Below are 13,703 nucleotides of genomic sequence, written 5' to 3' on the forward strand. Positions count from 1 at the left end.
CCAAGGAGGGTGTCCCATCACCACCTCCCAGGCCAAGTGACTGAAGCACACACAGGGATGTCTTGAAACACTTTGATTGATTTGACATGACTGGGCCCGATGCAACAGGCTGTGCGGTAGGTCAATGAGCAGGCTTGGCACCCGACAGCCGGGGGAAGGCCCGTCCAGGGGCCGGGCACACAGGACCCGGGACGCAGGACCCAGGGTTGAGCAGCTAGTGCCAGGCTGGGGCCACCAGGGAGATGGTTGTCATCCCAAAAAAGCCACTGAGCAGAGCATTGTGGTGGACCACCATGCCCACCAGCTCTAGGGTGATGTGCCTCTGACCGTTGTTCTGGGCCTCGTTGCCTGCCAGCTCCAGCACCTTGGTAGTCAGGTGCTACATGATGGCTGCTAGAAAGATGGGTGCGGACGAGCTCAGGCGCTGGGCGTAGTGGCCTTCCCGCAGGAGGCGCTCCATGTGGCTCATGGAGAAGGACAGCTTGGCACGGGCAGTGCAGGAGCGGCGACCAGACGACCTTTGACGGCCCCTCTCCCTGGGCATGCTGACCATTGAGCCCGCTTTCCCGGAGACCACGCTTTGCGGTGAAATGGGATGAGGTGTGGTGGGATGATATGCGGTGAGATGAGATGCAGTGGGATGAAATGCGGTGGGATGAGATGCGGTGGGATGAGATGTGGTAGGATGAGATGCGGTGAGATGAGTCAGCTGGTCCCAACCTCTCAAGACAACCGGTACTCTCAGACCTCTACTCTGTATCCTAGCAACCACGAGCCGGCCCCTCACTGGTCGGGGTGCACACTTTGTGACAGGCAGACCCCCTGAGATCACTGCTTTCCCATGCCTCTCCACCCCATCCTACTCCCACAGGCCTGGGCCTGGCCCTGCAAAGAAATGGCGCTGGCGGGATCCTGCTCACCCTGCCCATTGGACCCTCTCTTTGTCGGAACTCTCCCTTTCCATGGGAGGAGACTTTTGTACAGAGAAGGGAGCAGATCACCCAGTGGCACCAAGTATACACTGGCAGTGCTGGGCCACCATCACCACTGTGTCTAGTTCCAGAACGTTGGCACCACCGCAAAGAGAAACCCCTGTACTGGCCAGGCAGTCACTCCCCACTGCCCCCTCCTGCAGTTTCCCCCACCCGACTCTACCCCCATAATCCTCAGGCAACCAACCACTCATCAGCTTCCTATCAACAGCCCTTTGCCTGTTCTGGAGACTTCCTAGAGATGGAGGCATACAATAAATAGGTGGCCTTCTGTGTCTGGCTGCTGTCACTTAGCATAGGGTTTGTGCCCATGGAAGCATGAATCAGCACTTCTTTCCTTTTCCTGGCTGAATAGTATTCCACTGTATGGCTAGACCACACGTTTTCTATCTGCTCAGCAGTGGATGGACATTTGGGTGACTTCATCCTTGTGCCTACTGTGGTGGACATTCCTCTGTGGGGTTCTGTGTGAACGCCTGTTTTCAACTCTTTGGGATTTATATCCATGAATAGATTTACAGGTTTACTTCTAGACTCTTAATTATATTCCAATGATATAAGTGAAAACATGAGATATTCATTACCTTGAGTTATACAAAAAATTCTTAGGTGTGATATTCCAATTAAAAAAAAAGACTTAAATTGAATTTTATCAAAATTTAAAATTTAGCTCTGTGAGAAATACTGTTCAGAGTCTGGAAAGACAAGCAACAGATAGAAAACATATTTTGAGGTCATGTAACTGATAAAGTACACTTAGGATGTAGATATCTTAAAACTTATGATAAATAAACAAACAACCCAATTTATTTTATTTTATTTTTTTTTTGAAATAGTTGGACCTTGTATACATGTAAACAAAGGTTTAAATTATGTACCAATAAGATGCTAAATCAGCTATGTATATTCAAATGGAAGTTGGCCTGGCTGCATATACTAAAGGCACTCAGTACTCTGCAAGAGTTATTGGAATCCATATCTTAAGAAGAATAAATGGAGAAGAGGGTGGTGGCACTATTTATTTCATATCTAATTTCACATCATGGTAGCTAACATTATTTGGATGAAACTCTCTGGTACATATTATAATGATGAGTGATGAGCTGAGTTGTACAAACTCTCTAACTACCCTTCATGATGAAAAAAGGCAATAGACCCCAAGAAGGACTTCATTAAGTGTGTTTCTGGTCCAATAATCAGTTTCAGGACATACTGCTTCATCACCATCATCGAAGAGAAACTCTGACTGACCTCACAGACTCTAATCATGCTGAGTCACTTCAGTCATATCTGACTCTTTGTTGTTTTTTTTTTTTTCCTTGTTAATTTTCTGTTTAGTTGATCTATCCATAGGTGTGAGTGGGGTATTAAAGTCTCCCACTATTATTGTGTTATTGTTAATTTCTCCTTTCATACTTGTTAGCATTTGTCTTACATACTGCGGTGCTCCCATGTTGGGTGGATATATATTTATAATTGTTATATCTTCTTCTTGGATTGATCCTTTGATCATTATGTAGTGACCTTCTTTGTCTCTTTTCACAGCCTTTGTTTTAAAGTCTAATTTATCTGATACCAGTATTGTGACTCCTGCTTTCTTTTTGTCCCTATTGGCATGGAAAATCTTTTCCAGCCCTTCACTTTCAGTCTGTATGTGTCCCCTGTTTTGAGGTGGGTCTCTTGTAGACAACATATGTAGGGGTCTTGTTTTTGTATCCATTCAGCCAGTCTTTGTCTTTTTGGTTGGGGCATTCAACCCATTTACGTTTAAGGTAATTACTGATAAGTATGATCCCGTTGCCATTTACTTTATTGTTTTGGGTTCGAGTTTATACACCATTTTTGTGTTTCCTGTCTAGAGAATATCCTTTAGTATTTGTTGGAGAGCTGGTTTGGTGGTGCAGAATTCTCTCAGCTTTTGCTTGTCTGAAAAGCTTTTGATTTCTCCTTCATACTTGAATGAGATCCTTGCTGGGTACAATAATCTGGGCTGTAGGTTATTTTCTTTCATCATTTTAAGTATGTCTTGCCATTCCCTCCTGGCTTGAAGAGTTTCTATTGAAAGATCAGCTGTTATCCTTATGGGAATTCCCTTGTGTGTTATTTGTTGTTTTTCCTTGCTGCTTTTAATATTTGTTCTTTGTGTTTGATCTTTGTTAATTTGATTAATATGTGTCTTGGGGTGTTTCTCCTTGGGTTTATCCTGTTTGGGACTCTCTGGGTTTCTTGGACTTGGGTGATTATTTCCTTCCCATTTTAGGAAGTTTTCAACTATTATCTCCTCAAGTATTTTCTCATGGTCTTTCTTTTTGTCTTCTTCTTCTGGAACCCCTATGATTCAATGTTGTAGCGTTTAATATTGTCCTGGAGGTCTCTGAAATTGTCCTCATTTCTTTTAATTCGTTTTCTTTTATCCTCTCTGATTCATTTATTTCTACCATTCTATCTTCTAATTCACTAATCCTATCTTCTGCCTCTGTTATTCTACTATTTTGTTGCCTCCAGAGTGTTTTTAATTTCATTTATTGCATTATTCATTATATATTGACTCTTTTTTATTTCTTCTAGGTCCTTATTAAACCTTTCTTGCATCTTCTCAATCCTTGTCTCCAGGCTATTTATCTGTGATTCCATTTTAATTTCAAGATTTTGGATCAATTTCACTATCATTACTTGGAATTCTTTATCAGGTAGATTCCCTATCTCTTCCTCTTTTGTTTGGTTTGGTGGGCATTTATCCTGTTCCTTTATCTGCTGGGTATTCCTCTGTCTCTTCATCTTGTTTAAATTGCTGAGTTTGGGAGTCCTTTCTGTATTCTGGCAGTTTGTGGAGTTCTCTTTATTGTGGCGTTTCCTCGCTGTGTGTGGGTATGTAGAGGTGGCTTGTCAAGGTTTCCTGGTTAGGGAAGCTTGTGTCGGTGTTCTGGTGGGTGGAGCTGTATTTCTTCTCTTTGTTCAGTCGCGCTGTGGGGACGGAGGGAGGGATGCTGCAAACAAATGACACTGGCGTGCGCTTGCAGTGCCTCAGCCACACTGGGTCTGCCCCCGCTCACGGCGCGTGTAGCCTCCCTGCCCACACTGCTCAGACTCTAGGTTGTTCCGCCAGGAACAATCCGAGGCTGACCCTGGGTTGCATGCACCTCCCAGGTCCAAGCCGCTCAGGTTCAGGCACTCAGGTAGTCCTCAGAGGCGGAGACTCAGTTGGGCCTGCGTTTTGTGCTCTTCCCAGGTCCAAGCAGCTCAGGTGATGAGGTGTTTGGCGAGCGCCAATGCTGCGACTTATCGCCTCCCCGCCACTCGGTTATCTGGGTGTAAAACCGGCGCACCTTCTCAGGCAGATGTTGACCGTCCAGACCCCCAATAAGTTTTAGTTAGCAAAGAAGCCAGTTTTATAGATAATGTCTCTCTGGGGCTGCGATTGCCCCCCTCCGGCTCTGGCTGCCTGTCACCGGAGGGGGAAGGTCTGCAGCCGGCTATCTCTGTTTAGTCCTTTGTTCGTGCGCGGGCTGGCGGTGTCTTAGGTTAGGGCTGGCTTTTCGCATGGTAGATATCCCACAGTCTGGTTTGCTAGCCCAAATTATTTCGCTCAGATAGTGCTCAGGGTATTCAGGCCAGATTCTTACTCTCAGCGATGCAGCCCGCGCCGCGCCTCCCTGCCCAGCCCCCGCTTGCTAATGGCGGATGCAGGCCTCTGCGCTGCTTCTCCGCTGGGGGAGTTACCGTAGGGCTCGCAATCTGCGAGTTTTAATTGTTTATTTATTTTTTCTCCCTCAAACAACCCAATTTAAAGTCCAATTGTCCTGGCAGGTTACTTTGTAGATAGCAACAAATGGTTCTGAAGTTTATACAGACCCAGAATAGCCAACACAATGCACTTCCCAGGTGGCACTAGTGGTAAAAAAGCTGCCTGCCAATGCAGAAGATGTAAAGAGACACAGGTTCGATCCCCTGGAGGAAGCACAGCAACCCACTCCAATATTCTTGCCTGGAGAATCCCATGAACTGAGGAGTCTGGCAGGATTACAGTTCTCTGGATTACAGTGACTCTTTGTGACCCAGACACAACTGAAGTGCCTTAGCAGCAGCCAACAAAATATTGAAGGAAACGGAGAAGGTTGGAGGACTGACATTATCCTATTGAAGACATACCATGAAGCTAAAGTAATCAAAATAGTGTGGTATTTGTGAAAGAATAAACAAATAGATAAATGGAATAGAACAGAGTGCCCAAAAATGGACCTACATAAATATAATTGACTAATCTTTGATAAAGGAGCAAAGAAAAGACAATGGAACATAAATACTCTTTTAAACAAATGATACAGAAACAACTGAACATATACATGCAGAATGAATAAATAAATAAAGACAGACATAGATGTTACACTCAAAGGATGAACATCAAAGTGTAGATACTTTTTATATTTTGGATAACAATCTTTTATGAGATGTGTCCTTTTCAAATATTTTTCTCCCAGTCTGTGGCTTGTATCATGCTCTTGACAGGGTCTTTTGCAGAGAAGTTTTAAATTTTAATGGCATCAAGCATATCACTTATTTCTTTCACAGGTCATCTTTCATGCTTTATCTAAAAAGTCATCACCATACTCATGGTCCTCTGGGTTTTCTATGTTATCTTCTAGGAGTTTTAGAGTTTTGCAGTTATGTCTGTGATCCATTTTGAGAATGGGCTCCCAAAAATAGTTGTTGCCAGTGTCTGTGTCCCTAGGAGAGGTCCCCATTGCCTCCTACCTCTTTGGAGGTCTCTCCAAGATCAGCAAGTGGCTCTCTTCCAGGCATCATTCAAATTATTGCTTCTGACTTTGGTCTCAGAGTGTATGAGATCTTGTGTTCACCCTTTAAGTGTGGAGTCTCTATTTTCTACAGATCTCTCACTCTCCCAAAAGTAAGCCCCACTGACTCCAAATGCTTTAGTATCTTGTCCCTCTGGTACAGAACTCTTAGACTGAGGAGCATGATGTGGGACTCACTCCCTCTCTGTCCTTGAGGAGAACCTATGCAATAGTAATTATCCTCCCACTTGTGGGCTGCCTACCACAAGAATATGGGTCTTGACTATATCACGTCTTCACTCCTTCTACCTGTGTCACTGTGGTTCTTTCCTTCAGATCTTTTCTGCTAGTGTTCAAGTTATTCTTACCAACAGTTGCTCTGTAAATAGTAGTAATTTTGGTGTGTCAATGGGAGAGGTGAGCTCAGAGCCTTCTCACTCCACCGTCTTGGCCACTCCCCTATGGAAAAAAAAAATCCTGTGATTTTGGAGCAGAAGAAAATAAAGTCTGTCACTGTTTCCATTTTTCTGCTATTTGCCATGAAATGATGGGACTGAATGCCATGATCTTAGTTTTCTAAATGTCGAGTTTTAAGATAGCTTTTTCACTCTCCTCTTTCACCCTCATCAACAAGCTCTTTAGTTCCTCTTCACTTTCTGCCATAAAGGTGGTATTATCTGCATATCTGAGGTTGTTGATATTTCTCAGAAATCTTGATTCCAGTTTGTGCTTCATCCACCTGGCATTTCACATGATGTACTCTGCCTATAAGTTAAGTAAGCAGGGTGAAAATATACAGCCTTGACACACTCCTTTCCCAATTTTAAACCAATCCTTTGTTCCATGTCCAGTTCTAACTATTGCTTCTCCACCTGCATACAGATTTATACCTCTTAACAGGCAGGTTAAGGTGGTCTGGTATTTCCATCTCTAACAATTTTCCACAGTTTGTGGTGATCCACACAGTCAAAGGCTGTGACATAGTCAATAAAGCAGAAATAGATGTTTTTCTGGAACTCTTGTTTTTTCGATAATCCAGCGGATGTTGGCAATTTGATCTCTGGTTCCTCTGCCTTTTCTAAAACCAGCTTGAACATCAGGAAGTTCATGGTTCATGTACTGCTGAAGCCTGGCTTGGAGAATTTTGAGTATTACTTTACTAGAGTGTCAGATGAGTGCAATTGTGCAGTAGTTTGTGCATTCTTTGGCATTGCCTTTCTTTGGGATTGGAATGAAAACTGACCTTTTCCAGTCCTTGGGTACTGCTGAGTTTTCCACATTTGCTGGCATATTGAGTGCAGCACTTTCACAGCATCATCTTTCAGGATTTGGAATGGCTCAAATTCCATCACCTCCACTAGCTTTGTTCGTAGTGATGTTTCCTAAGGCCCACTTGACTTCACATTTCAGGATGTCTGGCTCTAGGTGAGTGATCACACCATCGTGATGATCTGGGTCGTGAAGCTCTTTTTTGTACAGTTCTTCTGTGTATTCTTGCCATCTCTTCTTAATATCTTCTGCTTCTGTTGGGTCCATACCATTTCTGTCTTTTATTTGTTCCCTTGGTATCTCTAATTTTCTTGAAGAGATATCTAGTCTTTCCCATTCTATTGTTTTACTCTATTTCTTTGCATTGATCACTAAGGAAGGCTTTCTTATCTCTCCTTGCTATTCTTTGAAACTCTGCATTCAAATGGGTATATCTTTCCTTTTCTCGTTTGCTTTTCGCTTCTCTTCTTTTCACAGCTATTTGTAAGGCTTCCTCAGACAGCCATTTTGCTTTTTTGCATTTATTTTTCTTGGGGATGGTCTTGATCCCTGTCTCCTGTACAATGTCATGAACCTCCATCCATAGTTCATTAGGCACTCTATCACATCTAGTCCCTTGAATCTATTTCTCACTTCCACTGTATAGTCGTAAGGGATTTGATTTAGGTCATACCTGAATGGTTTACTGGTTTCCCCTACTTTCTTCAATTTAAGTCTGAATTTGGTAATAAGGAGTTCATGATCTGAGACACAATCAGCTCTTGGTCTTGTTTTTACTGACTGTATAGAGCTTCTCCATCTTTGGCTGCAAAGAATATAATCCATCTGATTTCAGTGTTGACCATCTGGTGATGTCCATGTGTAGAATCTTCTCTTGTGTTGTTGGAAGAGGGTGTTTGCTATGACCAGTGCATTGTCTTGGTAAAACTCTGTTAGCCTTTGCCCTGCTTCATTTTGTACTTCAAGGCCAAACTTGCCTGTTACTCCAGGTATCTCTTGACTTCTCACTTCTGCATTCCAGTTCCCTATGGTGAAAAGGACATATTTTTTGGTGTTAGTTCTAAAAGGTCTTCCAGGTCGTTATAGAACAGCTCAACTTCAGCTTCTTTGGCATTAGTAGTTGGGGCATAGACTTGGATTACTGTGATATTGAATGGTTTGCCTTGGAAACAAATAGAGATCATTCTGTCATTTTTTAGATTGCACCCAATCTCAATTAATTAATATTAGTCATTAATTAATTAGTCATTAGAGAAATGGAAGCCAAAATCAAGATGAGATAACACCACTGCTACGTCCACTGTAATGACTATATTTTTTTTAAAAAACTAAAGATCAAGAGTTCAATCCAGTAAGAAGACATAACAATTGTAATTATTTATGCACCCATCATAGGAGCACCTCCATGATAAGGAAATTGCTATCAGCCATAAAGGGGGAAATCAACATTAACACAATAGTAGTAGGAGACTTTAACACCCCACTTACACCAGTAGATCATCCAGACAGAAAATCAATAAGAAAACACAAGCCCTAAATGATATATTTGACCAGATAGAATTAATTGGTATTTATATGCCATTCCATCCAAAAGCAGCAGAATACAACTTCTTCTCAGGTGCACACAGAATATTCTCCATGATAGACCATATCTTGTGTCATAAATCAAGCCTCTGTAAATTTGAGAAAAATAAGATCACATCAAGCATTTTTTTCTGAGGTTACAAATCAATTACAGGAAAAAAAAGATTGTAAAAAAACATTAACACATGGAGGCTAAACTATACCCTACTAAATAACCAACAGAATACTGAAGAAATCAAAGAGGAAATAAAGAAAATATCTAGAAACAAGTGAATGAAAATGAGACAAGCCAAAACCTGTGGGATGCAGCAAAAGCAGTTCTAAGAAGGAAGTTTAAGTTTAAAATTTCAAATAAACAGCCTAACCTTACACCTAACACAATTAGAGTAAGAGGACCAAACAAAACCCAAAGTTAGCAGAAGGTAAGAAATCATAAAGATCAGAGCAGAAATAAGTGAAATAAAAATTTAAAAAACAGTTGCAAAGATTAATGAAACTAAAAGCTGTTTCTTTGAGAAACAAAATTGATAAACGTTTATCCAAACTCATCAAGAAAAAACAGGAGAGGACTCAAATAAATAAAGTTAGAAATGAAAAAGGAGAAGTTACAACTGATACTGCAAAATTCAAATGATCATAAAAGAATACTCCAAGCAACTATATGCCAATGAAATGGACAACCTGGAAGAAATGGATAGATTCTTTAAAAGGTACAAGCTTCTAAGAATGAACCAGGATGAAATAGAAAATATCAACAGACCAATCACAAGTAATGAAACAGTGATTAAAACTCTTTCAACAAACCAAAGTCCAGAACCAGATGGCTTCACAGGCAAATTCTGTCAAAAATTTAGAGAACAGCTAACACGTATGCTTCTCAAGCTCTTCCAAAAAACTGCAGCATAAGGAACACTCCCAAGCTCACTCTATGAGGCCACCATCACCTGATACCAAAACCAGACAAAGATATCACAAAAAAAGAAAATTACAGGCCAATATCACTGATGAACATACGCACAAAATTCCTCAACAAAATACTAGCAAACAGAATCCAACAACACAGTAAAAGGATCATACACTCTGATCAAGTGGAATTTATCCCAGGGATGCAAGGATCCTTCAATATATGCAAATCAATCAACATGGTTTACCATATTAAAGAACAATACAAACCAGATGATCACATCAATAGATGCAGAGAAAGTTTTTGACAAAATTTAAAACCCACTTATGATAAAAAAAAAAAAAACTCTCCAGAAAGTGGGCATAGAGGAAACCTACCTCAACGTAACAAAGGCCATATATGAAAAACCAATAGCAAATATCATTCTCAGTGGTGAAAAACAAAGCATTCCCCTTAAGATTAGGAACAAGACAAGGATGTCCATTCTCACCACTATTATTCAGCATAGTTTTAGAAGTTCTAGCCAGGGCAATCAGAGAAGAAAAAGAAATAAAAGGAATGCAAATTACAAAAAAAGAAGTAAAATTGTCAGTGGTTGCAGATGATACAATACCATACATAGATAATACTAAAGATGCTACCAGAAAACTACTAAAGCTAATCAGTGAATCTAGTAAAGTTGCAAAATTAATGCACAGAAATCCTATACAATGAATCCTAACAATGAAATGTCGGAAAGAAACTAAAGAAACAATCCCATTTACCATCACAACAAAAAGAATAAGATACCTAGAAATAAATCTGCCTAAAGAGACAAAAGACCTGTACTCAAAAAACAATAAGATACTGATGAAAGAAATCAAAGACAACACGAACAAATGGAGAAATATACCATCTTCTTGGATTGGAAGAATCAATATTGTGAAAATGACTGTACTATCCAAAGCAATCTACAGATTCAATGCAATCCCTATCAAAGTACCAGTGGCATTTTTCACAGAATTAGGATGAAAACTTTACAATTTGTATGGAAACACAAAATACCCCAAATAGCCAAAGCAATCCTGGGAAAGAAAAACAGAGCTGGAGGAAGCAGGCTCCCTGACTTCAAACTATATGACAAAGCTACAGTAATCTAGAGAGTATGGTACTGGCACAAAAACAAAACTATAATTGGAACAGGATCAGCTCAGTTCAGTTGCTCAGTCGTGTCCAGCTCTTTGTGACCCCATGGACTGCAGCATGTCAAGCTTCCCTGTCCATCACCAACTCCCGAAGCTTGCTCAAACTCATGTCCATCAAGTCGGTGATGCCATCTCATCCTCTGTCGTCCCCTTCTCCTCCTGCCTTTAATCTGGAACAGGCTTTTTGAAAGCCCAGCGATAAGCCCACATACCTATGGTCACCTAATTTATGACAAAGGAGACAAGAATATACAATGGACAAAAGACAGACTCTTCAGTATGTGGTGCTGGGAAAACTGGACATGCTACATGCAAAAGAAGGAAATTAGAATACTCCCTAAGACCATACACAAAAATAAAGTCAGAAATGGATTAAAGACCTAAATGTAAAGCCAGAAACTATAAAACTCTTAGAGGAAATATAAGCAGAACACTTTCTGACACGAATTGCAGCAAGACCCTTTTTGATCCACCTCCTAGCATAATGGAAATAAAAACCAAAATAAACAAATGAGACCTAATTAAACTTAAAAGCTTTTTCACAGCAAAGAAAATTATGAACAAGATGAAAAGACTACCCTCAGAATGGGAGAAAATAATTGCAAATGAAGCAGCTGACAAAGGATTAATCTCCAAAATATACAAGTAGCTCATGTGGCTCAATACCAGAAAAACAAACAACCCAATCAAGAACTGGGCAGAAGACCTTAATAGACATTTCTCCAAATAAGACATACAGATTCCTAATAAACACATGAAAAGATGCTCAATCTTGCTCATTATTATAGAAATTCAAGTAAAAACTAGAATGTCGTATCACCTCACATGAGTCAGAATGGCCATCATCAGAAGATCTACAAACAATAAGGGCCAGAGAGAGTGTGGAGAAAAGGAAACCCTCCTACACTGCTGATGGGAATGTAAATTGGTGCACTCACTATGAACAGTATGGAAGTTTTTGAAAAAACTAAAAATAGAACTGCCATATGATCCAGCAATCTCAGCCCTGGTCATATATCTATCTGGAGAAGTCCATAATTTGAAAAGGGACATGCACTTCAATGCTCACTACAGCACAATTTACAGTAGCCTCAACATGGAAGCAGCCTAAACATCCATTGACAGTGGAATGGATAAAAAAGAGTGATACATATATACAATGGAATACTATGCAGCAATAAAAAACAAAATAATACCATTTGCAGCAACATGGATGAACCTAGAAATTATCATACTAAGTCAGACAGAGAAAGACAAATATCATATGGTATCACTTACTTGTGTAATCTAAAAATAGGGGGTACAAATGAACTTATTTGCAGAACAGAAATAGAGTCACAGATATAGAAAAGAAGATAATGGTTACTGGGGGATAAGGGAGGGAGAGGGATAAGTTGGGAGATCGGGATTGACATATACACACTACTATGTATAAAATAGACAACAAATAAGCACCTACTGCATAGCACGTGGAACTCTACTCAATATTCTGTAATGGCTAATATAGTAAAATAATCTAAAAAAGAGTGGATATATGTATATGTATAAACATTTCACTTTTCTGTGCATTTGAAACTAACACATTGTAAATCAATTGTACTCCAATAAAAATTTAAAAAATAAAAATGAATTAAAAAAGAAAATAAGTATTTTGGAAAAATTAAAATTGTCATATGCTGCTGGTAGGAATATAAAATGGTGCAGCCACTGTGGAAAAGTTTTGCAGTTACTCAAAGAATTCAACATAGAGTTACCACATGACCAGCAATTCTACTGCTGCTACCCAAGAGAACTGAAAACATATGTGCACCCAAAATCGTGTGCATGAATGTCCATACCTGCCTTATTCACAATAGCAAAAAGGTGGAAATAACCCAAATGTCCATAAAAATAAGGTGATATATACATGTTATCTACCATTATTTGGCCATAAGAAGTAATGAAGTATCCATACTACAATATGGATGAACCTTGAAAATGTCATGCTAAGTAAAAGAAGCAAGTCACAAAAGACCACATACATGTGATTCCATTTATATGAAATGTTCAAGGTAGGCAAATCCATAGAGACAAGAAGTAGACTATTGATTGGGGTGGTAATGGGGACTAAGTGCACATGGGCAAGAGAGATGCTATTGAGGTGATAGAAATAGCTAACGTTGGATGCAGTGATGGTTGCACCACTTGATAAATTTACTAAAAATCCTTGAAGGTACAAGTAAAAGGAATCAAATTTATGGTGTGTAAATTATATCTCAATACAAAATTTTAAAAACACTTTGGGAAGGAGAGAAAAACAGAAAGTTCGTGTGTTTGATTATTCATTAGGGGTCATATACGCCTCATTGAGCTGCTGTGTGTTGTTGATGTTGCTGCTATTGCTGTGGTTATGGTAGGAGTGGAGATTTTTCCCCTGAGGACTGAGGGTCAAGCAAAGACTTGGGTCCTTTAATACAGTTTTGTAATTAACAGAAAAAGAAAGAGTGTTGCTGGGTTGAAATTCTGAGTAACAGGGGAGGAAAGAGAAGTGAGTGGGTTTACAAAAAAATATTCAGGACGCAGAAGTGGCAAGATTTTGCACTGATCAGATATTAGGAATGAGGAAGAGTGAGGATGCCGCGGACTTAGCATGCTTCAAGTTGAATTTCTGTTGTCCTCTCAAAATTACTGTCCTCCTGTGCTGCTCATCTCAGAGTGGATCAGCATCCTGGCACAGAGGAAGTATTCACTGATTGTCTTCCGAGTGACAGTGTGAATGAACAGAGGAAAAATTTGACCAAAGCCTCCACGGGGTCCTGCCAAACAGCCAGTCCTATGTTCACCCACGAGGTCAGCTCAGCAGATGTCTAGCAGAAGTTCCCTCTCACCCTGTTGATCACTTGGGAAATCATCAGGTCCCCCATCCTAAAGGACATTCAAATTTATAACCAGCGGCCACTCCTTGTTTAAACCCTGCGGGCGTGGCAGAGACCAGATT

At 40.4% G+C, this 13,703-nt stretch overlaps 1 pseudogene; it reads right to left on the bottom strand.

Moving 5' to 3' along the window:
* Positions 1-214: 214 nt before the first annotated feature.
* On the bottom strand, positions 215-544 carry LOC102267521 (histone H2A-Bbd type 2/3-like; annotated as a pseudogene).
* Positions 545-13,703: the final 13,159 nt, after the last annotated feature.

The sequence above is a fragment of the Bos mutus genome, chromosome X, assembly GCF_027580195.1.
Source record: "Bos mutus isolate GX-2022 chromosome X, NWIPB_WYAK_1.1, whole genome shotgun sequence".
In the NCBI taxonomy this organism is placed as follows: Eukaryota; Metazoa; Chordata; class Mammalia; order Artiodactyla; family Bovidae; genus Bos; species Bos mutus.